The sequence below is a fragment of the Gorilla gorilla genome, chromosome 6, assembly GCF_029281585.2.
Source record: "Gorilla gorilla gorilla isolate KB3781 chromosome 6, NHGRI_mGorGor1-v2.1_pri, whole genome shotgun sequence".
NCBI classification, from domain to species: domain Eukaryota; kingdom Metazoa; phylum Chordata; class Mammalia; order Primates; family Hominidae; genus Gorilla; species Gorilla gorilla.
In genome coordinates this window covers 63,494,037-63,520,694 of record NC_073230.2, presented here as the reverse complement: position 1 = coordinate 63,520,694, position 26,658 = coordinate 63,494,037, and the positions used below count along the sequence as shown (strand labels likewise).

At 38.0% G+C, this 26,658-nt stretch overlaps 1 long non-coding RNA gene across 1 annotated transcript; it reads left to right on the top strand.

Moving 5' to 3' along the window:
• The first annotated feature begins 258 nt into the window (after positions 1–258).
• On the top strand, positions 259–24,984 carry LOC129523682 (uncharacterized). The gene is made up of 5 exons (XR_010134677.1): positions 259–429; positions 1,000–3,588; positions 18,656–18,853; positions 21,803–22,017; positions 24,785–24,984. It is a non-coding gene; the product is annotated as an uncharacterized lncRNA (long non-coding RNA).
• The last annotated feature ends 1,674 nt before the right edge of the window (positions 24,985–26,658 follow it).

Genomic DNA, 26,658 nt, shown 5'->3' with positions numbered 1-26,658 from the left:
TTTCCATAACATTGATCAGAATTGCTAGCAACAGAAACTCACCAATTAGCAGGATGTTTTTTCTTCACTACCTTTCAAGTATATTTATCCCTTGGAAGAGACTGAAGTGAGAAATTAAAAACATGAGAACTAGAAAGGAAAAATAGTCAAGAACATAGAAATTTTATTTGAATAATAAACACTGGGTAGGAAGAGCCAGATAACAAAATAAACTTTTTATTTTCTAACAAAACAAATTTTAATATGTTTTATTGTAGAATGACCTTAAAAGAAGAAGAAAAAGGAAGAAATGCTGATATGTTGCCTAAAAAAGATAGTGAACAGTTAAAAAGAAAAGAAAAGGAATGTGGGAAAGAAGTTGAAACAGCAACTCAGAGTCTGAAATCACTGGTCACAGAATTGAGGACATTAGGAAAGAATTTGGATCAGGTAAATGAGTTTTTGGTGAAAACTTTATATTTCTAACTCTATATTTCATCAATATTACTTATAATATTCCTTTGATGTAATGTACATAATTTAGTTTCAAAACATACGAAGACTGTTATTTAATCTTAAAAAGGAAGTATGACATTTATAGCTATTTATTGTAAACCTTGGCATCTCTGCCTGTGATGTTCAGTCTTAGATGCTCAAACTATCTCTTATGTTTTCTGAATGAAGGAATGGAGGATAAATTGAGTTTAATCACATAAATATTTGTGTATTTTTATGTTAAAATACAGGCTCTATAGCTTTGAGACTATAACAAAGCTAGTTAAATGTTTTGAAAGAAATTTTATTACACAATACTGTATTTTTCTGTAGGTAAGAACTGTTTTTCCTCTTTGGGAAATTTAGCTGTCATGTATGCAATTAAAGTTTGAGTAATTCCTGAGGGGTAAAAGTTCTTGTGTTTTAATAGGCTACTTTTTTTTTTAATAGTTTTACAAAAAAGGTTCTGTTCTTTTAGATTTTCTTTTTCAATGCTATTAGACCAAAAATGTAATGTATGTCTAGGTTGTGCAGAAGCAAAGCGATACCCACAAGCAACTTTCTGAAGAGCAGAATGCCAGAATATTACAAGATGAGATTCTGACCAGTAAGTAAAAGGAGGTCGAAGGGGCTCAAAAGAAAATGAATTCTGAGGTATTTTCTTTCGTCATTTTCAAATATGTTTTTGTATGTGTATATATTTGAAAAAACAACTCTATGTACCTTGGAAAATATAAAGGAATTTTAAATTATATACATACACACACACACACACACACACACACACACACATATCCTATGTGTTTGTGTATCTATATATAGAATATGCACGTGTGTGTGTGTGTGTGTGTGTGTGTAGGATAAAGCCATATTCTTAATTCAGCTCCATTAGTCTGCAGCAGTCAAGTAGTGACATTCACAATGGCCTCAATCCAAAGAAGAAACATTTGATATTTTTTATAAGAATTGATGATCTTTCCATAATCTCAAAATTTTTGGTACTAACAACAGATGTTCTAGTTTTCAGACATTGTTTTATCTTCTCAAAATATTAATGGAGAAGTCAGTTGATTATTTTCACTGATAGATAAGGAGGAAATGTATAGCCAGTTTAGAGGCCATATTGTGGATGTCATTCTTCTTACTTTTGAAGAACTTAAAAGTTTTCTCCAAGTAGTATCTAATTTCAATGCAAAGGGCTTTGAAAACAATGACGTAGAATAATATACATTTAGTGATAATTTATTGGTAAGTGTTTTGTTTCTAGAAAAATATTTCCGTGTATTTCCCCCTTTTTCACACTTATTACTGTTTCAAACATTATAAAGAGGAAATAAAAGTTATTACAATAGCAAATAATCTCATGATTTTTTAAGAAGATCTCTATAAATTTTACCATTGGTATTTTTAAATAAGAGGCTTCTTTTGTATTTATATATTTACACCACAGAAGTAACTGCAATTTGATGGAGGAGGACTAGAAGTAGAATCAGAAGACCTAGGGAAAATCCTGCATCTTGCATATATTTCAATCTCTCCTCTTCAGAATTGCGACCTTAAATGAGTTCAGTAATGTATGTAAAAGTGCAATGCTTAGATGTAGAAATGTAAAATGTAGAAATGTACAATGCTTAGATTTAACATTTATGAATAAGTGTAATCTTTATAACTTACAATAAAATTGTTAGAAAAGTAGAATATCTATAGAACATTTTCAGGAAAAAGGAACTTAGAGAACTTTGAGAAATTTCTTCAGTCCAAATAAATGCAGAACTAAGAGTCTTACAACGGGGTGGTGTATAGGTTAGATATCAGATTTTAAAATTTTTAAATTTTAAAAATGTAGTCAAATGTATCAATCTCATATTTTATGCTGCTGGGTTTTTTGTAATTCAGAGAAAGGCTTTGTCAATTCTGAGAGTCTTAAAAATCCTCTAGTGGTTTATTTTTTACTTCTATTGATTCATTGTCTTCAAATAGATTTTTTTAACTTTTGGGAATTTACACTCTGAGGTTTGAAATTTTGATTTAACATTTTTTCCAGTTAAATATCCACTTATGGGAATCCTTTCATTGTACAAATATACAGGTTATTCCTTAATTTCAGAAGAAACCATGATATGTCATTCTGTTGAGTGCTAAGTTTCCTTTGTTTACTTAGATTTCTCAAAGCCATAAGAAAGAAAAAGACCTGTTGCATAAAAATAGTATGTTGCAGGAAGAAATTGCCGTGCTAAGACTGGAACTAGACATAATAAAACATCAGATCCAGCTGAAAGAAAAGAAATATTTGAAGAATGTTGAAAGTGTGAAAGAAAAGAATGACAACCTTCAAAATATGATAAAACTGAATGAGGAAACATCAACAAAAATAGTATTTCAGTACAGTGGACAGCTTAGCATTTTGACAGCTGAGAATAAAACTCTCAGTTCTCAACTTGAGAATGTAAAACACAACATGGAAAGACTGGAAATGGAAATTCAGTCATATCGATGCAGGCTGGCTGCTGCTGTACATGATTGTGATCAAAGTCAGACAGCATAAGAAAACCTAGAACTTGCTTTCCAGAGAACAGGACATGAATGGGTTCATTTACAGGAGAAAATGAATTCTGATATGTCTAACCTAAAAGATAACAGTTAGATTCTTTCTGAAAAACTCTCTAATGCTGACAGTAAAATTAACAGCCTAAAAATTAAGTTTCATCATGCAAGAGAAACACTCAGAGAAAAGACATCAGTTTTAGAATATTTCCAAAGAGACCTAGGCCAAACACGGTGTCAAAAGAAAGAAATTGAACGAATGTATAAAAATGAACAAAGCAAAGTAAATAAATACGCCGAAGAAGCAGGAATCTATAGAGGACAGATGTGCTCAACTACAAAGTGAAAATAGGTTGCTTCGACAGCAACTGGATGATGCCCACAAGAAAGCTGACAATCAAGAAAAGACAATCAGTACTATCCAAGACCAAATCCATGCTGTTGTAAAAAAATCTAGCTGGGAGTGAAATGCAGAGTCTTCTGCTAGAAGAGAAAAACAAAGACTTAATCAATGTATGTAATAATTTGAAAGAAAGAATATATCAATGTGAAAAAGAGAAAGAAAAAAAAGTAAGTACCAAGAAAGATATTTTTCAAACTCAAAGAAAGAAAATTTAAAGTAATATTTGGTTATGCTAAATGTTATATATAGTTGAATATAAAAGTATGTAGAATAGGCTGGGCGCGGTGGCTCATGCCTGTAATCCCAGCACTTTGGGAGGCCAAGGCGGGCGGATCACCCGAGGTCAGGAGTTCAAGACCAGCCTGACCAACATGGAGAAACCCCATCTCAACTAAAAATACAAAATCAGCTGGGCGCAGTGGCGGGTACCTGTAATCCCAGCTACTCAGGAGGCTGAGGCAGGAGAATCACTTGAACCCGGGAGGCGGAGGTTGCATTGAGCCGAGATCGTGCCATTACACTCCAGCTTGGGCAACAAAACCTAAACTCCGTCTCAAAAAAATAAAAAAGTATGTACAAATATACTTAGAATAAAAGTGTATTTGCTGTGTTAGCCTAGAAACATACCAGCAAAAGAAAGACCTGAAGTACACTTTACTTTGAGTAAAGAAATTATATCACCTTTGAAATTTTAAGAGGTTAAGTTACAAGTTGTTAGCAGATATAGACTAATATTTATGATGTAGACATACTGCTAAAATAATTTTAATATTTGTATGTGGCCACATTTTAAGACCATGATGAAGCAGATAAACAGAAATGCCTTATATCTGAAATGTCTTTTGAAATTAAGATTCGATTAGGTGGGTTACTTTGACTGTTAATTCAAGATTTCCCAGGTGAACTGAAGTATACTGTTGTATGTCATAATACTTTTCCTTCAGGGGCTTTTTATGTATTTACGTTTGTATAATTTTATTTTTATTTGTATCAATTTGACTTTAATCTGAGACTATTTCAATATCAGTATTGTTATGACATCTCAATTATTTAAAAGCATTTACTTTTTATTAAATCATAATTTGGGACAGATGTGAATTTCCAGCAAAACCATATTTGATTAATCTTACCACTGGTATTTATACTTTGAATGTTCTTAAAAATAATTTGCCCACAATTTTTATTTCAAGGCTCAATGGCTATCATTTGGATATGACTTTGTCCCACACAAAGATAACTGTGGCTATCTGCGATTGCTTTGTTTGACGTTAGGTCCACATTTTCAATCTAATGGGAGGTGGCAGGATTCACATAGAGTGAGAAAGCAGTGAGTAGGGAAGAGATTTGTAGGAGCTGAGGTCAGGGAGGGAGGTGAAGGCCAGGTGGTTACCTAGGGCCTGGAAGGCAATTGGAATTTTACTTGTATTCTGAGATAGAAATCTATTGGAAGGATCTGAGCAGGCAATTGAGGATGTCAGGAGTGGTGGGGTTTCTTTGAGCTTCTAATAAAAAAGAGGAAAAACATTTTACAATGTTGCATTTTCTACCACTAGTCCCACCCACATACGGATTTGTTTTTGTGACTTAAGTAGGAAGTTAAGCATTGCAAATGTATCAGGGGTGAGTGAATAGTGAACTGAATCTAAGCAGAATACTGACTTGGCAGGAAAATAATACCTTCTGTGTCCTTAACTGAATTCAGTAATAAACAAGCATGTATACACATAGGAAAAGAAGGTAAATTCATGTATGTGGTGCTATTTTTCAAAGTGCATGTTAAATCTTATTACCATGATTTACTAATAAGGTAACATGTAAAATCAGTAACAAAAATATCTGAACAGGTAGTTATGAGACAACTTCAACAAGAACTGGCTGATACCCTAAAAATACATCCTATGTCAGAGCCTTACCTAGAGGCTACACCACATTGTCATATTAATTTAGAAGAGACCCAAGATTCAGAGAAGGAATTAGGTAAAATCAGAAGTCAAGTATATATGAAACATAACATGTCAATGGTTAATCTATAGGTAGTGGAATAATATCTAATGTTTTAGGATACTAATTGCATTGGATAGTTTTTTATTTTTATTATAATTAATTTTATTATCTTTATCATGCAGTTATTTCTTAACCTCTGACTTTCATTCTGTCATGTTTTTCTCATAAGTATATACATTTTAAAAATAATATTTACCTTTATGAAAGTTGGGAATTATACCTCATTCCTCACAGCAATTGAGAGTTTTTTCTGCAAACCATTATTTTTTAGCTATTTCTCTACTGTCATGGTAAGGCAAGCCAGATTAAATCAGAGGATAATGTTTAATATAGTGTTCCAAAGAAGTGTCTTATTTCTGGTCTTTACTTTCATGAATGGGTATAGAATGTGTGTCTGTTTATTGCATGAATTTCAGGATAACTTGTATGGAAAGGCCATTAAACTCTTCTCCAAAATGCAAATGTTTTACGTTAATTTACAAAGTACTTGAAATGTTAGGCATTTCCTTCAGTTTCATTTCATTTTAAGTATATTGTAAAAGCATGGAAATACTCAGATCCTGTAGAGTATATACATCCAAAGTAGAGAATTAAGAAATGTATCTAGATCCTGCCACTGGATTTTTTTAAAGCAACTGTGTTGATATATAATTTGCATAACATACAGTTCACCCATTGAAAATGTACAAGTCTCTTAGTATATTCATGGAGTTGTGTAGTCATCAGCAACATCAATTTGAGAACATCTTCACGACCCTGAAAAGAAACCCTGCGTCATTTAGCCATCATCCACCAGTTTGCCCTTCCTCAGCTCTAGGGAACCACCAGTCTACTTTGTTTCTATCGAGTTGCCCATTCTGGACATTTCATATCAATTGAATCACAAAACATGTGGTGGTCTTTTGTGATTGGCTTCTTTCACTTAGCATAACATTTTTAAGGCTCATCCGCATTGTAACGTGTATCAGTACTCAACTTCCTCTAATTGCTGAGTAACATTCCACTCTGTGGATATACCAGTCATTTTATTTACCCATTCATCAGTTATGGACCTTTGGGTTGTTTCCATGTTTTGGCTATTAATCATACTGCTATGAAGTTTTATGTACAAGTTTTTGTGTTTGCATATGTTTTCATTTCTCATGGGTGTATACTTAGAAGTGGAATTGCTGGTGTATACTTACAAGTGGAATTTGAGGAGCTGCCAGTCTGTTTTCCAAAGTGGCTACACGATTTTACATTTCCGTCAGAATTGTATGGGGATTCTAATTTCTCTGTATCTTCCCAACATCTTTCACATTTTTGATTGAAGATTCCATCCTAGTGGTGTGAAGTGATACCTCATTCTTTTTTTTTTTTTTTTTTTTTTGAGATGGAGTCTCACTCTGTTGCCCAGGCTGGAGTGCAGTGGCACAATCTCGGCTCACTGCAACCTCCCCTGCACCAGGTTCAAGCCATTCTCCTGCCTCAGCCTCCCAGGTAGCTGGGGTTACAGGCACCCACCACCATGCCCGACTAATTTTTTGTATCTTTATAGAGACGGGGTTTCACCGTGTTAGCCAGGGTGGTCTTGATCTCCTGACCTCGTGATCCACCCGCCTTGGCCTCCCAAACTGCTGGGATTGCAGGCGTGAGCCACCGCGCCCCGTAAAGCGATACCTCATTTTTGTTTTGATTTGCGTTTCCCTAATGAGTAATGATGTTAAGCATCTTTTTATGTGCTTATGAGCCACTTGTGTATCTTTGGGAAAATGTCTATTTAAATGCTATGCCCATTTTAAAATCACCTTCCCTTTTTTTTCTGAATTTTAAGTTTTTTATAGATCTTTGGTGTAAGACCCTTAACAGATATGATTTTCAAATATTTTATTTCACTCAATGACTTTTATTTTTACTTTCTTGATGATGTCTGTTCAAGTGCAGACATTTCAAATTTTGATAAAAGAATTTTATAGTTTTAGCTCTTATATTTAGCAGTTCTATTTTGAGTTAATTTTAGATGTGGCGTATGTTAGGAGTCCATCTTTATTCTTTTGCATGTGGATATCCAGTTGCCCCATTACCATTTGTTGAAAAGGCTATTCTTTTTAACAAATTAATAGTCTCAGTTGTTGTTTTTTTACCCTTGTTGAAAATCAATTGACCATAAATATGTGGGTTTATTTTGGGATTCTCAATTCTAATATGTTGATCTATGTCTATCATCATGCCAGTACCGAATCTAATTTTAGGATAATTATTTTTCAGTCATGTTGCTTATTATTCCCAATTGTCCTAAGTAAGAATAGAAATTCAAGTAGTAGGATGCCTTTAATTTCACTGTTTGCTTCCTGAAGGAACATGTGGCCAGCTTATATTAATACCTTGCTGACTCCTGTGACACAATGGGAAGTCAGGCTTACAAAGACAGAGTGTATTCATTTCTTTTTCTCCGTTCAAACCGTTTTTCTCTCACTCAGTCCCTACCTCTTCACTCCGATTTTCATCAAATCTTGGTTAGAGGATCTGCTGACTCAGTTTACTATTTACTGCATTATATTTACTAACTCATAATAAGTCATAGAATTGTGTAGATTTTTGCCATGTAGGAAGGAGAAGATTAAGTCTGGGCTGTTGCTTTCCTCTTTGGAAATTGAGCTAATTCATCATCTTACAGCTCACAAATAGATCCTCTGTTGACCTGGTGCCTGGTTCTTTGTATAACACTGGAGCTGATCCTTTTCTTGGCACAGATCCTACATCCTCAGAAATTACAGTTTTCTGTATTTAACTGCTTTTACTTAACAGAGGTGCCTAGCTATGCTTTATAGCTCAGTACATAATCAAATTAGTAGTTCAACCCATTCAAATAAAAATTTTCAGGAATGCAGCACCTAAAAATCAGGTGATGTCCAGGTATTTATCAGAGACAAATAGTCAAATTAGTTGTATGAATTTCAAAATTTCAGAGCCAATTTGTATGATATGGAGCAGCATTTTGGTACAATGTAAAGATGAGATGGTCTTACCTTCTCAGCTTGAAGGGAAATTGTATTTAATTTTTTAACATGTAAAGGACACTACATTTGTTTTACTACAGAGAAGGTTAAAACTGATTCCCTAGTATTCTCTTTATTTTCTCATTGAGGAAATGAAAATGAAGATCAAATACTAGATTGATTAATAATTACTCAGCTGCTTATCACTTTTAGAATTTCAGTTCATTGAAATCAGGTAAAATGTCTGATTTGGGTTATTATATCAAATACTTCTGTTTTTTTTCAACTTTCATACTTCAAATTATATATCCTTCCTTCCTCATCTTCCTTATCCCATAACTTGAGGGGCAAATGCTAAAGAGCCTCATTTACTTAGTTATGAGAATTTGTAACTGAAGGGAACTTTTTGTAAACGTCCTCTTCAATAGTTCATACATCTGTCTCCTGGTTGTCTGCTGCTTCTCATTAGCATTGTTTGTCATTAACAAATTAACCTCAACATTTAGTAGATCCTACTTTAAACGAGACTAATTACTACTGTGTAAGCTATTATATTTCTTACTGTCTTTTTGTTTAAGTCCATTTTCCTGTTTATTTTTCCCTAACAAGCTACCCAAAGGTGAGTGGCTTAACAGCAACATGTATTTAGTTCACCAATCTGTGGTTTGGAAAATCCTTGTCCAGGACAACCTTCTCTGCTCCCCTCAGCTTCACTTGCAGTCAATCAAATATTGGGGGACTGGAATCATCTGAAGGTCTGGTCACTGATATGTCTGGTTGTTGACAGTGGCTGTTGACTGGAACTTTAGTTGGGGCAGGCAGCCCAAATACTTGCACTGGAACTCCTGTGTGCTTTTTGTGACCTGAGCTTCCTCACAACATGGGGGCTCGGTTCTAAGGGGAAGCAGTCTGAGGTAGAGAGCCTCTTCTAACCTAATGTTGGAGGCCACACGGTATCACTTGTACCACATTCTATTCATTAGAAGCAAGTCACTAAGTGTGGCCCATAGTCTATTTATAGGATGAATTGTTTGTTTGTTTATTTATTTATTTATTTTTGATTGATTGATAGTGTCTCACTCACTACATTGCCCACGCTGGCCTTGTACTCCTGGGCTCAAGGGGTCCTCCTGCCTCAGCCTCGTGAATAGCTGGGACTACAGGTGTATTACATCATACCCAATTTCCTTTTTATTTTTGTGGACATGTATAATTGTACATATTTATGGGATTCACAGTGATATTTTGATAAGTGTAGCCAGTGTATAATGGTCAAATCAGGCTATTAACAAAGCCATCACCTCAAACATTTACTATTTCTTTGTGCTTTGAACACTGAAAATCCTCTCCTCTACCTTTTTAAAAATACACTATAAATCATAATCATAGTGACCCTACAATGCCACGGAACACTAGAGTTAATTCCTCCTATGTAGCTATAATTTTGTATCCATTAACCAACGTCTCCCCATCCTCCACTCCCCCTACCTTTCCCACCCTGTAATACCCACAGTTCTACTCTCCACTTCCATGACCTCAGATTTTTTACTTTAGTTCCCATGAGTGAGAACATGCAGTACTTATGGTTTTGTGCCTTATTTCACTTAACATAATGTCCTCCAGGCTCATTCATGTTGTTGCAAATGACATGAATTTATTTTTTGGCTAAATAGTATTCCATTGTGTATGTGTGCCCTATTTTCTTTATTCATCAACCACAATCATCTGTTGATAAACATTAAGGTTAATTCCACATCTTCGTTATTGTGAATAGTGCTGCAATAAACATGGGGGTGCTGGTGTCCTTTGATACATTGATTTTCTTTCTTTTGGATAAGTACTCAATAGTAGGATTGCTGGATCACACCACAGTTCTATTTTTAGTTTTTACACAAGCCTCCACACTGTTTTTCATAACGGTTATAGTAATTTGCTATTTCCTACACCAGTGCATAAGAGTTCCCTTTTTCTCCCCAACCTCACCAGCATTTTTTACTTTTTGTCTTCCTGATAGTAGCCATTCTAACTGTGGTGAGATGATATTGAGTACTTTTTCATATATTGGCCATTTGTATGTCTTCCTTTGAGAAATAATCTACTCAGAGCCTTTACCTACTTATTAGTTGGACTACTAACTTTTTCACTGTTAAGGTGTTTGCTTTCCCATATATTCTGGATTTAGACCTTTGTCAGGTGAACAGCTTGCAAATATTTTCTCTCATTCTATGGATTTTCTTCACTCCATTGGTTGTTTTCCTTGCTGTAATGAAACTTTTAATATAGTCTCATTTATCTATTTTTGATCTTTGTTTTTATTTTTTACCTGTTTTTTTTTTTTGATGTCTTAGCCATAAAATCATTGCCTAGACCAAAGTCTTGAAGTATTTTCCCTATATTTTCTTCTAGTAGTTTCATAATTTGGGGTCTTATGTTTAAGTCTTTAATGGATTTTGAGTTGATTTTATGGTGAAAGATAAGGATCTGCTTTCATTCTTCATCCTACTGATAACCAGTTTCCCCAGCCCAATTTGTTGAAGAGAGTGTTCTTTGCCAATGTTATGTTGTTGACACCTTTGACACCTTTGTCAAAAATCATGTGCCTGTAAATATGTAGATTTATTTCTGGGTTCTCTATTCTGTTCCATTGGTCTGTGTATCTGTTTTTATAACAATCCATGTTTTAGTCACTGTACCTTGTAATTTTGTTGTTGTTGTTGTTGTTGTTGAGAGGGAGTCTCGCTCTGTCACCCGGGCTGGAGTGCAGTGGCGCGATCTCTGCTCACTGACTGCAAGCTCCGCCTCCCGGGTTCACGCCATTCTCCTGCCTCAGACTCCCCAGTAGCTGGGACTACGGGTGCCCGCCACCACGCCCGGCTAAGTTTTTTGTATTTTAATAGAGACAGGGTTTCACCGTGTTAGCCAAGATGGCCTCGATCTCCTGACCTCGTGATCTGCCTGCCTCGGCCTTCCACAGTACTGGGATTACAGGTGTGAGCCACCGCGCCCGGCCCCTTGTAATGTATTTTGAAGTCAGGTAGAAGTGATGCTTTCAGCTTTGCTCTTTTTCCTCATGAATAGGCGGACTAGTCTGGCTTTTTTTTTTTTTTTTTTTTTTTTGCTTCCATGTGAATTTTAGGATTGTTTTTCTATTTTTTGGCAAGTTTTTTTTGTTTGTTTTGTTTTGTTTTGGAAACGGAGCCTCTCTGTGTTGCCTAGGCTGGAGTGCAGTGGCGCGATCTCCGCTCACTGCAAGCTCCACCTCCCGGGTTCACGCCATTCTCCTGCCTCAGCCTCCCGAGTAGTTGGGACTATAGGCGCCCGCCACCACTCCTGGCTAACTTTTTTGTATTTTTAATAGAGACGGGGTTTCACCGTGTTAGCCAGGATGGCCTCAATGTCCTGACCTCGTGATCCGCCCGCCCCGCCTCCCAAAGTGCTGGGATTACAGGAGTAAGCCACTGCGCCCGGCTTCTTTGGCAAGTTTTAAAAAGCATTTTGTTTATTCTTTTTCTTTCTTTTATTTTAGATTCAGGGGGTACATGTGCAGATGTTTTTACAAAGGTATATTGCATAATGCTGAGGTTTGGGGTATGATTGATCCTGTCACCCAGGTAGTGAGTATTTACTACTCAATAGGTCATTTTTGACACTGGTTCGCCTCCCTTCCTTCCCCTTCTTGTAGTCTTCAGTGTCTGCTGTTCTCATCTTTATGTCCATGTGTACCCAGTGGTTGGCTCCCAGTGCTAAGTGAGAACATGTAGTATTGGGTTTTCTGTTCCTGCATTAGTTTGCTTAGGATAATGGCTTCTAGCTAAATCCATGTTGCTGCGAAGTACATGATTTTGTTCTTTTTATGGCTATATAGTGTAACATGGTGTGAATCTACCATGTTTCCTTTATCCAATCCACCTTTGATGGGCTCCTGGTTGATTCCGTGTCTTTGCTATTGTGAATAGTGTGGCGATAAACATACAAGTGCATGTGTCTTTTTGGTAGAATGATTTATATTCCTTTGGGTATATACCCAATATTGGGATTTCTGGGTAGAATGGTAGTTCAGTTTTAAGTTGTGTGGGAAATCACCAAACGTCTTTTCACAATGGCTGAACTAATTTACATTCCCACCAGCAGTGTAAAAGTGTTCCCTTTTCTGTACAACCTCACCAGCATCTGTTATTAAATATTTTTGACTAATTGCCATTCCAACTGGTGTGGGTTAGTCTCTCGTAGTTTTGATTTGCATTTCTCTCATGATTAATGATAGGAATCTTTTTTAAAAATGTGCTTACTGGATGCATGTATGTCTTCTTTTGAGGAATATCTGTTCATGTCCTTGGCCCACTGTTTTATGGGGTTGTTTTTTTCTTGTAAATTTGTTTGTTCCTTATAGATGTTGGATATTAGTCCTTTGTCAGATGCATAGTTTGCAAAAATCTCCCATTCTGTCGGTTGTCTTTTTATTCTGTTGATAGTTTCTTTTGATGTACAGAAGCTCTTTAATTAAGTTCCATTTGTCAATTTTAGCTTCATGTTTTGTTTTTTGAGACAGGGTCTTACTTTGTTTCTCAGGCTAGAGTGCAGTGGTGCAAACACAGCTCACTGCAGCCTCAACCTCTTGGGCTCAAGTGATCCTCCTGCTTCAGCCCCCAAGTAGCTGGGACAACATGTGTATGCCAGCACGCCTAGCTAATTTTTGTATTTTTTGTAGAGACAGGGTTTTGCCATGTTGTCCAGGTGGTCTCAAACTCCTGAATTAGGGAGGGGTCCCTCCTCGTCAATATTTTGGAAGAGTTTCAGTAGGATTGAGAACAGCTTTGGTTCTGATTCAGCTGTGAATCCATCTGGTCCAGGCCTTATTTTGGTTAGTAGGTTTTTTTATTATTGCTTCAATTTCAGAACTTGTTACTGGTCTGTTCATGATTTCAGTTTCTTCCTGGTTCAGTCTTGAAAATTTTTGTGTTTCCAGGAATTTATCTGTTTTCCTGTAGAAATTCTAATTTGTATGCATGGAGGTGTTCATAATAGTCTCTGAGGATCTATTTTATTTCTGTTGGATCGGTTGTAATGTCATCTGTGTCATATCTGATGGTGCTTATTTAAATATTCTCACTTTTGGTTAATCCAATTAAAAGTCTATCTTTTTTATTCTTTCAAGGAATCAATTTTTGTTTATCCTTTGTGTGGGTTTTGGGGTTTCAGTGTCATTCAGTTCTGCTCCGATTTTAGTTAATTATTTTCCTCTGCTAGCTTTGGGGTTATTTTCTTGTTTTTTGGTTCCTCCAAGTGTAATGTCGGATTGTTAATTTCAGATCATTCTAACTTATTGGCACGTGCACTTAACACTGTAAACTTTCCTCTTAACACTGCTTTTGCAATATCCCAGAGGTTTTGATATGTTGTGTCTCTGTTTTTATTTATTTTGAAGATTTTTTGTTTCTGATTTAATTTCATCGTTTACCCAAAAGTCATTCAGGAGCACATTTTTTAACTTCCATGTAATTCTGTAGTTTTGAGATATCTCAGTATTGATATGTTTTTATTACAGTGTAGTCCAAGAGTGTGCTTGGTATGATTTTATTTTATTTTTAAATTTATGGAGACTTGCTTATGGCCAAGCATGTGGTTGACCTTAGAGTATGTTCCATGTGCACATGAGAAGAAAGTATGTTCTGTGATTTTGGGATGGAGTATTCTATAGATGTCTATTAGGCCTAATTGATCAAGAGTCAAATTTAAGTCCAGAATTTCTTTGTAGGTTTTGTCTCAGTGGTTTGTCTAATGCTGTCAGCGAGGTGTTGAAGTCGCCTATTATTATGTGGCTGTCTAAACTTTTTCATAGGTCTAGAAGTACTGTTTTATGAATCTGAGTGCTCCAATGTTGGGTGTGTATATATTTAAGATAATGAAGTCTTCCTGTTGAATTGAGTCTTTTATCATTATGTAATGCTCGTCTTTGTCTTTTTTTACTGTTGTTGATTTAAAGTCTGTTTTATCTGATATAAGAATAGCGGCTGGGCTCGGTGGCTCACGCCTGTAATCCCAGCACTTTGGGAGGCCGAGGCGGGTAGATCATGAGGTCAGGAGATTGAGACCATCCTGGATAACACGGTGAAACCCCGTCTCTACTAAAAATACAAAAATTAGCTACTTGGGAGGCTGAGGCAGGAGAATCACTTGAACCCGGAGGCAGAGCTTACAGTGAGCCGAGATCACGCCACTGCACTCCAGCCTGGGCAACAGAGCAAGACTGCATCTCAAAAAAAAAGAAAGAAAGAAAGAAGAAAAGAATGGCAACCTTTACTCTTTTTTTCCATTTTATTTGCATGATAGATCCTTCTTCATTCCTTTACACTGAGCCTTTTCATGGTATTACATGTGAGATGGGTTTTGAAGACAAGCAGTGGTTGGTTTTCGTTTTTGTATTCAACTTACCACCCTGACTTCTGAGTGGAACATTTAGACCATTTAATTTGAGATTAACACTGGTATATGAGATTTTGATCCTGTCGCGATATTGTTCACTGGTTGCTCTGTGTTCTCCATTGTGTAATTGCTGTGTAGGATCTGTGAGCTATGGACTTAAATCTGGTTTTGTGATAGCAGCTATTGTTTCCTTCATTTTTGTGTTTGTAACTCCCTTAAGAATTTTTTTTTTTTTTTTGAAACGGAGTCTCGCTCTGTCACCCAGGCTGGAGTGCAGTGGCACGATCTCCGCTCACTGCAAGCTCTGCCTCCAGGGTTCACACCATTCTCCTGCCTCAGCCTCCCGAGTAGCTGGGACTACAGGCGCCCACCACCATACCCGGCTAAATTTTTTTGTATTTTTAGTAGAGACGGGGTTTCACCATGTTAGCCAGGATGGTCTCTATCTCCTGACCTTGTGACCCACCCACTCTGGCCTCCCAAAGTGCTGGGATTACAGGTGTGAGCCACCGTGCCCAGCCTCCCTTAAGAATTTTTTATAACACTTCTAGCAGTAATGAATTTTCTTAGAATTTGCTTTTCTGAAAAAGTTTTGTTTTTCTACTTTACTAATGAAGCTTGGATTGGCAGGATATGAGATTCTTGGTTGAAATGACTTTTCTTTTAGGATGCTGAAAATAGGTTCTCACTTTGTTCTGATGTGCAAGATTTTTGTTGAAAAATCCACTGTTAGCCTAATGGAGTTCCCATGGTATGTCATCTGACCCTTTCTCTACCTGCCTTTAAGATTTTTCTTTCAGCTGGGTGTAGTGGCTCATGCCCGTTATCCAAGCACTTTGGGAGGCCGAGGCGGGTGGATCGCCTGAGGTCAGGAGTTCATGACCAGCCTGGCCAACGTGGCAAAACCCCGTCTCTACTAAAAATACGAAAATTAGCTGGGCGTGGTGGCAGGTGCCTGTAATCTCAGCTACTTGGGAGGCAGTGGGTTGCCTGGGTGGGCTGGTGCTTGGGCCTCCAGGTAGTGTGTGCTGGGATCAGAGGTGGCAGTGGCATGACAGTCCTAAGGACCCTGGGCGGAACTTGTGGTACCTACAATGACAATAGCAGTGAGGGGCCAGACCCTGGGTTGCATGAACGGGCACTAGTAATGGTGACAGCAGTCTGGCTGGGCATTTTCCTGGGCGCTTGTGTGGCACATTTGGGTGGGTTTCTCTAGCCATGGGTGGGGCAAGCTTGTTTATGGGTTCACTGAGTGCACATGCAGGAGCCTTTGTCAGTGGCTGGTGGGGCAGCCCTGTCCTAAGGCCCTGGAAGACGTGTGGGTGCCAGTGGGGCAATGGAATTGTTCTCAGGCCCTTGACAGTGTGTATGGACACTTATAGAAATAGGTATGCCAATCCTCAGGCCCCCAGAATACAGGTACTTGTGGTGATAGTGGTGGATGGGGCAGACTTGTCTTCAGGCCCCAGAATGCACGTATAGGCCTGGGTGGGATGGGCTCCTCCTTCAGGCCCTGGACGGCATACGTAGGCACTGGCAGCAATAGTGGCAGTGGCAAACAAGGTGACCTTGTCTTCAGGCTCCCATATGGCTCACACAGGCACTGCCCCTGGTGGGTTGGGCAGGCTGGCTTTCAGGATTTGGGATGGTGCACATGCGTGAGTCAGTCCTCAGGCCTCCTGAAGGTGTGCACAGGTGTGCAGCAGTGCTGCCGCTGGAGGGGACAGGGTTGCGTTGGTGGTCGTGGCCTCAGTCAGGTGGCTCTCAGGCTCTAGGAGCACATACTTAGGATTCCTTTGTCCTAGAGTACCTTTTCTGGTGGGCCGGACCAACTATTTCCAAGGGTGTAGGGTGCTGCAAGATTAGGGTTTTGGGGACCCAGCCACATCAGGTGTTGTGGGTCCAGCTGGTGCATGATGCCACAAGTCCTCTCTGTGAATGTTGTGAAATGTCAGCGGGGCTCCACTGAATGTGGAGATGCAGGGGCTGTTGGGTCTCTGGACAGGATGTAGTCTGGTAGTAGGGGGCGGTTTGGGCTCTTAAACTGATGCTGATTTAGGTGCCACAGCTTGAGTCTCAGGGTGAGTGGGACAGGCTTCCACTAACAGTTTCTTTGAAGCCGTTTCAGTGTTCATTCTTATACTTCTCTAGGTCTTTTCAGCCTCTACCTAGCTCCTGGCCCAGTGGTATCCTGCCATGTTTTAGTAGTATCTTTTAATGGCAGTAGCCCATATTTAGTGTCAGTATCTGTATCAATTATCTATTGCTGTGTAATACACCACCTCAAAATTCATTGTCTCAAAGACAGTATCTATTTTGTTCACAATTTGCAGTTTTAGGCAAGGCTCAATGGGGCTAGCTCACTTTCTATGGTATCAGATGAAGTGACTTGAAACTTGAGACTAGAATCATTGAAAATATTAAAGTCCTGTTGATTTGCCTGTGTGGCAGATGAAGCTGGCTTTTGGCTGGGAAGTGAAGCTGGGGCAGTCAGCTGGAACACCTACATGAGGATTCATCATGTGGCTCAGTCTTCCTTACATTGTGGTGGCTGGATTCTAAGAACAAGCTTCCCTAGAGAGAAAGTCTGGTGGAAGCTGTATTATAATACATTTTCTTATCCAATGTTAGAAGTCACACACAGTTCTGGCTGGGTGCGGTGGCTCACGCCTGTAATCCCAGCACTTTGGGAGGCCGAGGCTGGTGGATCATGAGGTCAGGAGATCGAGACCATCCTGGTTAACATGATGAAACCCTGTCTCTACTAAAAATACAAAAAAATTAGCTGGGCATGGTGGTGGGCGCCTGTAGTCCCAGCTACTCGGGAGGCTGAGGCAGGAGAATGGTGTGAACCCTGGAGGCGGAGCTTGCAGAGAGCCGAGATAGCGCCACTGCACTCCAGCCTGGGCAACGGAGCGAGACTCTGTCTAAAAAAAAAAAAACAAGAAGTCACACCCAGTTCTGCCATATGATGTTCACTAGTAACCAATTACTAATGCCAGCTTGTATTCAGGAGAGGGAATTTCATGGGAGAAATGTCAAACAATTAGTAGTGGTGCCACTCCACTTACCTTTTTAAAATAAAATAATCATTCCATCTAAAGGAAAATTATTCTTTCCAACTCAGTAGCACTGAAATTTTAGCAAGATCTTTTGTTATCATTGTTTAGTATGCACCCTTACTTTGTGTAAACTAACAGAGGATTATAAGATTGTGCTATTGAATTCAGACATTTTTGTTCAGGAAAATTGTATGGATCATTATGCTGCTGAACTTTTATACTAGGAGATATAATTGCTTCTTAACCCCAAGAATCATTACCCCTTGAAATGTAATTCAAATTAGCATAAAACATTTATAGTTCAGAAAAAGGCTTATAGCATTGGAATCCACATTTACAAGATTTACAAATTAGAGTCTTATTTTCAAAGTTTTATTTTGGGAGCCATGTACTGACTGAGACCTAAATAATTCAATATGTTTTCCCTGAAACCTCTTTAGAAATTATGGGGAATGACAATGTAGGGGAACGAGTGAAAGTCTTTGTAGTAAGGGGTGGCATAGAGGCATTATAATAGAAAAATAAACAAGTAAATGTTGTATGGCACAAATGATGATAGTAAAGAATATATTTTTGTGACTCCTAGTGGTTTTAACTTTCTTTTTGATTTTGTGAATAACTCAAGGGTCCAAATATTATGAATCTACTACAGTATATATAACATTTTATTGCAGCTGAATTTCTTTCAAAAGTTGTTATTGGTTTCATGTTAGACCATTCTTGGCCTTCCTCCTTCATTACCAAACTATTTTATTTTACGCATGCAGGTTGATCTTACAGACGCATGGGAAACCACATCTTCAAAATGTCTACATCTGGATGCAGAGAATGAAGTTCTTCAACAGACATTAAACAATATAGAAGAAATAAGACAATACAGAATATGAAAACAATGCAGAAGAAATATGAAAACAATACAGAAGAAATGTGTAACACTGCAGAAGAACAATAGGCACTTAGCACAGGTAGTATTAAACCTCAAAAGTTATATGGAAAGAAATATGTTAGAACATGGTGAAGCTGAACAATATAAATGAGAGATGAAAGAAAGAGCAAGACAGGAGATTGTAGAAAAATTAAGTCAATCTCTTCTTGCAGGTTGTTGTATTTACCTGTAATGTGCTTTCATTCATTTCACTGCAAATTATATTTTGGATATAGACATTGTATGTGTTTTCCCTACTTTATAGCAATTTGTTTGGTAGATTTCTAGAAGGATGGTAGTAGCTGTTTCTTCCTTTAAATATTTTAGTTCCCATCATTATTATAACTAAGTTGATCCTCCATAATAATGATTCTTATTAGAAAATCCTTTGATTACTAAGACCAATTGGCATAAAACAAGATGAAGAGAGAAATAAAACGTTTGTGTTTACAAATTAAACCATATTCTTGGATTGTTCTTAAGTTATATTGTTCAAATTTTAAAATTTAAAATTGATTCTATTATGCTTTGGAGTATCACATTACATGAGTACTACCATAAGAATGACTCAGTTTTTTTACAATTCAGATTAAGTTGTGAATTCAGTTGATACTCATGATAAATATATTAAACTTCAGCTTCTTTTTAAAAAATACGTAAAATCACTCTCTGAACCACTGACTGAAAACTAAATGAAACAAATACACAATAATTATTCAAGTGATAATTACTATTAAAATGTCTCTTTTAAATGCTCATTTTAGACATGAGCAGCGTCTCAAGAAGAGTTAGAGCACTTAAGAGAAGACAATATTACTTCACTAAAAAGTCAGATGAAACTCAGAATTAAAGAACTGGAAGCCAAACTCTCCAAAATGAAAACTTCACAAGCAGACTTTAATAACAGTGAATTGGTAAACTATAAGCAGCTCTATCTGGAGGAATTATAAATTAGAGGATCCAGCCAGGCGCTGTGGCTCACGCCTGTAGTCCCAGCACTTTGGGAGGCCGAGGCAGGTGGATCATGACGTTTGAGACCAGCCTGGCCAACATAGTGAAACCCCGTCTCTACTAAAAATACAAAAAATTAGCGGGGCGTGGTGGCGGGCCCCTGTAATCCCAGCTACTTGGGGGTTGAGGCAGGAGAACTGCTTGAAGCCGGGAGGCAGAGGTTGCTGTGAGCTGAGATCACGCCACTGCAGTCCAGCCTGGGCAACAGTGCCAGACTCCATCTCAAAAAAAAAAAAAAAAAAGAGGATCCCTGTCAGGTGAACTAAATAAGTAAATCAAGACACAGAATCACTGAAAATAAAGTAAGCTCATTAATTTGCCTTCAAAACATAATTTTTAGTGAGACAGGTTTCTGAGATTCGTGGGAAGTCAAAGCTAACTAGATTCGACAATTTACAAAAGTGATGTTAGTAAATGAATTTACCTTTAAAATGTTAGTCCGGGACAGTTCATGTGTCTCCCCTGTTTTGAAGTTTTATGTGGCATTTTTTCCTTCATATTCTCATGTAGTTAACCTGATCTATTAGGTTTTCAGCTAAGTATTTTTTATCTTTATAATTTAGACAGTGATACTATCATAAAATTGTTAGTCATCATTCCCCTAAATAGAAATATCAACAAATGTAATTATTTTCTGGAAGATGACAAAGCAAGAGTCAAGTACCACTATTCTGGGCACATTCTGGCACTCAGTAAATTTACTTTCCTTGATTGTGATCTATCTTGGATGTTATCATTAGAGGGTGCCTTGAGACAACAAATCCTGTATAGTTTTTCCACTCCACATAAAGGCATACTTCAACATTAGGTTGAAGGGAAGTATAATCCACAAAGTGGTGAAAAATAACGCCTTGGTCAGCCTGAGGGGGTGTGTGGAAGACAGAAAGGGCAGGCCCCACCTCTGATGCCTGGGCCACAATGTTAGGTACTAATTGCCTTTGGAGCTGCTTTAGTTGTCTTTGATCTCAGCTATCTCATTCTCCCCCGGGAGTTGTTGCTCTGTGATATGGTTTGGCTGTGTCCCCACCAAAATCTCTATAGTTCCTGTAATCCCCATATGTCATGGGAGGGACCCAGTGGGAGGTAACTGAATCATGAGAGCGGTTCCCCCGGCCCCAGGTGTTCTCCTGATAGTGAGTGAATTCCCCTGAGATCTGATGGTTTTGTAAGGGGCTTTTCCCACTTTGCTCGGCACTTCTCTCTCCTACTGCCCTGTGAATCAGTGCCTTCCACCATGACTGTAAGTTTCCTGAGGCCTCCCGAGCCATGCAGAACTGTGAGTCAATTAAACTTTTCTTTATAAATTACCCAGTCTTGGGTATTTCTTCATAGCAGCATGAAAACGGAGTAATAAACTCTGAATAATTCCTCAGTGGCAAACACTTAATTTTTCCCAGACAATGGGTTAAATGTAAAAGGCTGGTGAAAATGATTTTTCAGGAATGTCTTTGAGGGATAGTTTTCTAAAATCTTTTCACTGGTTTACTAAATACAAGTATTTCTAGCTTTTTGAACTTTTTTTGTTGTATGTATTTAAGGAGTACAACATGATGTTTTGATATGTTTATATGCACAGTGAAATGGTTATTACAGTCAAGAAAATGAACATATTCATCACTTCACATAGTTACCCTTTAAATGCAAGTATTTTTAATGGCATCCCTAAGAATCTCATAAGTAGAGCCATTCCAGAAAGCAGGAAGTGTTACCTGTTAAGCCATACATTATTGAAAGCCTTTTCCCTCCCCTCCCTATTTTGACTTACTTGTTTGCTATAAATTCCCCTAGAAATACACATACTTCTTCAGAACAATTTAAAAACTATAATTGCATACAGTAGGCATGCTCTAACACATTTTTGGAGTTAAAACATGACTTACGGTGTATTCCACTTACTCTTATGGCAACTTTTAAAATGCTGCAAGTCATTTAGGAAAAAAATGAAATACTAAGCATTTGTCTTTTACAATCTTCACAGAACTAATGACATGCTAGCAGACGTCAGCACCCTGCTTCCTGTGGAGAAAAAGCAGACCAGATCTTTATTCACTCCTCATAATAGAAGGCCAGTCTTAGAATCACCGTGCGCCAGAAATCTTAATGACAGTTTAGGTCTCAACAAAAGCCATATTCCAAGAGAAAACTTAAGGATCTCTGCCTCAAGCTCACAACATAGAGAACTGTTTGTTGAAGGTCAGTTATGTTATCTTTTATCCTTTGGCTTTCAAATTTCTAATATAATTCTTGCATTTTATTTGGAGAGCTGTTTGTCTTATGCGTCGAAGTAGAGGTCATAATTATCTGTGTTAATAGAAAGAGGAAACAAATTTTTTTTTCTTTTTTTTGAGATGAAATCTTGCTCTGTCGCCCAGGCTGGAGTGCAGTGGCGCGATCTCGGCTCACTGCAACGTCTGCCTCTAGGGTTCAAGCGATTCTCCTGCCTCAGCCTCCTGAGTAGCTGGGATTACAGGCACCCACCACCATGCCCAGCTAATTTTTTTTTGTATTTTTAGAAGAGACAGAGTTTCAACATATTAGCCAGGATGGTCTCGAACTCCTGACCTTGTGATCCGCCCGCCTTGGCCTCCCAAAGTGCTGGGATTACAGGCGTGAGCCAGAGCACCCGGCCAGAAACAGAAATTTTACAGTTATATTTAAGTCCATGGAACTCTCATTTTCCATAGATACCCATTTAACTTTATTCAATAATTGTAACTGAACTGACACGTTTTAATTTGTGTTAAAAACTCCATTTAAGTTACATTTTAGAAATGGAACATTGTTGCCTAACAGCTAAAGTTATACTTTGGGATGCTTACTTTGTAGTTGATTTTAGTTTGTTTGGGGTTAATAACACCTTTAAAGTTTTCCCGCACCATCTCAAGTTTTCTACCTCAAAAATGTGAATGAATAGTATCCAAAATTTAACCACATGCAATGTTCATTATTTAAAGGAATCCAAGATAATATTTTTATGAATTGCATTAACCTATATTACTGAAAAAGATTAATTTCTGTTTTTTTAAGTTAAGTTTTGTGATTTTCTTACAAGTGCATCCTTAATTGCTATTGTATTTACAACATTTTACTTCCAATTATGTGGTCAATTTTAGAATAAGTGCAGTGTGGTGCTGAGAAGAATATATTCTGTTGATTTGGGGTGGAGAGTTCTGTAAATGTCTATTAGGTACACTTGGTCCAGAGCTGAGTTTAAGTCCTGAATATCCTTGCTAGTTTTCTGTCTCACTAATCTGTCTAATATTGACAGTGGGGTGTTAAAGTCTCCCACTATTATTGTGTGGGAGTCTAAGTCTCTTTGTAGGTCTCTAAGAACTTGCTTTATGAATCTGGGTGCTCCTGTATTGGGTGCATATATATTTAGTATAGTTAGCTCTTCTTGTTGCATTGATCCCTTTACCATTATGTGATGGCCTTCTTTGTCTTTTTTGATCTTTGTTAGTTTAAAGTCTGTTTTATCAGAGACTGGGATTGGAACCTCTGCCTTTTTTTTTTTTTTTTTTTTGCTTTCCATTTGCTTGGTAAATATTCCTCCATCCCTTTATTTTGAGCCTATGTGTGTCTTTGCATGTGAGATGGGACTCCTGAATACAGCACACCAATGGGTCTTGGCTCTTTACCCAATTTGCCAGTCTGTGTCTTTTAATTGGGGCATTTAGCCCACTTACATTTAAGGTTAATATTGTTATGTGTGAATTTGATCCTGTCATTATGATGCTAGCTGGTTATTTTGCCTGTTAGTTGATGCAGTTTCTTCATAGTGTCCATGATCTTTACAATTTGGTTTGTTTTTGCAGTGGCTGGTACCAGTTTTTCCTTTCCATGTTTAGTGCTTCCTTCAGGAGCTCTCATAAGGCAGGCCTGGTGGTGACAAAATCTCTCAGCATTTGCTTGTCTGCAAAGGATTTTATTTCTTCTCATGTATGAAGCTTAGTTTGGCTGGATATAAAATTCTGGGTTGAAAATGCTTTTCTTTAAGAACGTTGAATATTGGCTCCCACTTTCTTCTGGCTTAGAGGGTTTTTGCAGAGAGATCCGCTGTTAGTCTGATGGGCTTCACTTTGTGGGTAACCCGACGTTTCTCTCTGGCTGCCCTTAACATTTTTTCCTTCATTTCAACCTTGGTGAATCTGATGATTATGTGTCTTGGGGTTGCTCTTCTTGAGGAGTACCTTTGCGGTGTTCTCTGTATTACCTGGATTTGAATGTTGGCTTGTCCTGTTAGGTTGGGGAAGTTCTTCTGGATAATACCCTGAAGAGTGATTTCCAACTTGGTTCCATTCTCCCCATCACTTTCAGGTACACCAGTTAAACTTAGGTTTGGTCTTTTTACATAGTCCCATATTTCTTGGAGGCTTTTGTTCATTCCTTTTCATTCTTTTTTCTCTAATCTTGTCTTCACACTTTATTTCATTAAGTTGATCTTCTAACTCTGATATCCTTTCTTCCACTTGATCAATTTGGCTATTGTTACTTGTGTATGCTTCACGAAGTTCTTGTGCTGTGTTATTCAGCTCCATCAGGTCATTTATGTTCTTCTCTAAACTGATTATTCTAATTAGCAATTCCTCTAACCTTTTTTCAAGGTTCTTAGCTTCCTTGCATTGGGTTAGAACATGCTCGTTTAGCTCAAAGGAGTGTGTTATTACCCACCTTCTGAAGCCTACTTCTGTCAATTCATCAAACTCATTCTCTGTCCAGTTTTGTTACTTTGTTGGTCAGGAGTTGTGATCCTTTGGAGGAGAAGAGGCGTTCCAGTTTTTGGAATTGTCAGCCTTTTTGCGCTGGTTTTTCCTCATCTTCATGGATTTATCTACCTTTGGTCTTTGATGTCAGAGACCTTTGAATGGGGTTTTTGCATAGATGTCCTTTTTGTTGATGTCGATGCTATTTCTTTCTGTTTGTTAGTTTTCCTTCTAACAGTCAGCCCTCTCTGCTGCAGGTCTGCTGGAGTTTGCTGGAGGTCCACTCCAGACCCTGTTTGCCTGGGTATCACCAGTGGAGGCTGCAGAACAGCAAAGATTGCTGCCTGTTCCTTCCTCTGGAAGCTTCATCCCAGAGGAGCACCCACCAGATACCAGCCGGAGCTCTGTTGGGGTCTGTCGACCCCTGTTGGGAGGTGTCTTCCTATTTGGCCATCTTCAGAAGCATTTTTTACTGTATAACTTTATGGCATTAAGTACATTCACAATATTGTCACATTCACTCTTATATTCTGATTTTTTCCTGTCTTTTTTAAAATTTTATTTTATTTTAAAATTCAGGATACATGTGCCAGACATGCAGGTTTTTTATGTAGGTAAACGTGTGCCATGGTTGGTTTGCTACATACACCTATCAGCTTATCACCTAGGTATTAAGCTTCACATGAATTAGCTATTGATTTTGATGTTCTCCCTCCCCCTGCTCCCCTGATAGGCCCCAGTGTATAGTGTTCTCCTCCCTGTGTCCATGTGTTCTTACTGTTCAGCTCCTACTTATAAGTGAGAACGTGCATATAAGTGAGAACATGCGGTGTTTGTTTATCTGTTCCTGTGTCAGTTTGCTGAGGATAATGACTTCTAGCTCTATCCATGTCCCTGCAAAGGACATGATCTCACTCCTTCTAATGGCTGCATAGTATTGCATGGTGTATATTTTCTTTACCAGTTAATCATTGATGGGCACTTAGATTGATTCTATGTCATTGCTATTGTGAATAGTGCTGCAGTGAACATACACGTGTATGTATCTTTTTTTTTTTTTTTTTTGAGACAGAGTCTCACTCTGTCGCCCAGGCTGGAGTGCAGTGGTGTGATCTTGGCTCACTGCAAGCTCTGCCTCCCGGGTTCACACCATTCTCCTGCCTCCCAAGTAGCTGGGACTACAGGCGCCTGCCACCACGCTCGGCTAATTTTTTTGTATTTTTAGTAGAGACGGGGTTTCACCATGTTAGCCAGGATGGTCTCAATCTCCTGACCTGGTGATCCGCCCGCCTTGGCCTCCCAAAGTGCTGGGACTACAGGTGTGAGCCACTGCGCCCAGCCACGTGCATGTATCTTTATAATAGAATGATTTATATTCCTTTGGGTACCCATTAATGGGATTGCTGGGTCAAATGATATTTCTGGTTCTGGGTCTTTGAGGAATTGCCACATTGTCTTTCACAATGGTTGAACTAATTTACATTCCAACCAACAGTGTAAAAGTGTTCTTATTTCTCCACAGCCTCACCAGCATTTGTTGTTTATTGACTTTTTAATACTCACCATTCTGACTGGCTTGAGATGGTATCTCATTGTGGTTTTTGATCTGTGCTTTTCTAATGATCAGTGATGTTGAGCTTTTTTTTAGATGTTTGTTGGCTGCATAAATGTCTTCTTTTGAAAAATGTCTGTTCATTTCCTTTGCCCACTTTTTAATGAGGTTATTTGTTTGTCAATTTGTTTATGTTCCTTGTGGATGCTGGATATTAGACCTTTGTCGGATGGATAGATTGCAAAAATTTTCTCCCATTCTATAGGTTGTCTCTTCACGTTGATGATAGTTTTCTTTTCCTGTGCAGAAGTCTTTTAGTTTAATTAGATCCCGTTTGTCTATTTTTGTTTTTGTTGCAATTGCTTTTGATGTTCTCATCATGAAATCTTTGCCCATGTCTATGTCCTGAATGGTATTGCCTAGCTTTCTTCTAGGGTTTTTATAGTTTGGGGTTTTACATTTAAGTCTTTAATCCATCTTGAGTTAATTTTTCTATAAGGTGTAAGGAATGGGGTCCAGTTTCAATTTTCTGCATATGGCTAGCCAGTTTTCCCAGCACAATTTATGAAATAGGGAATC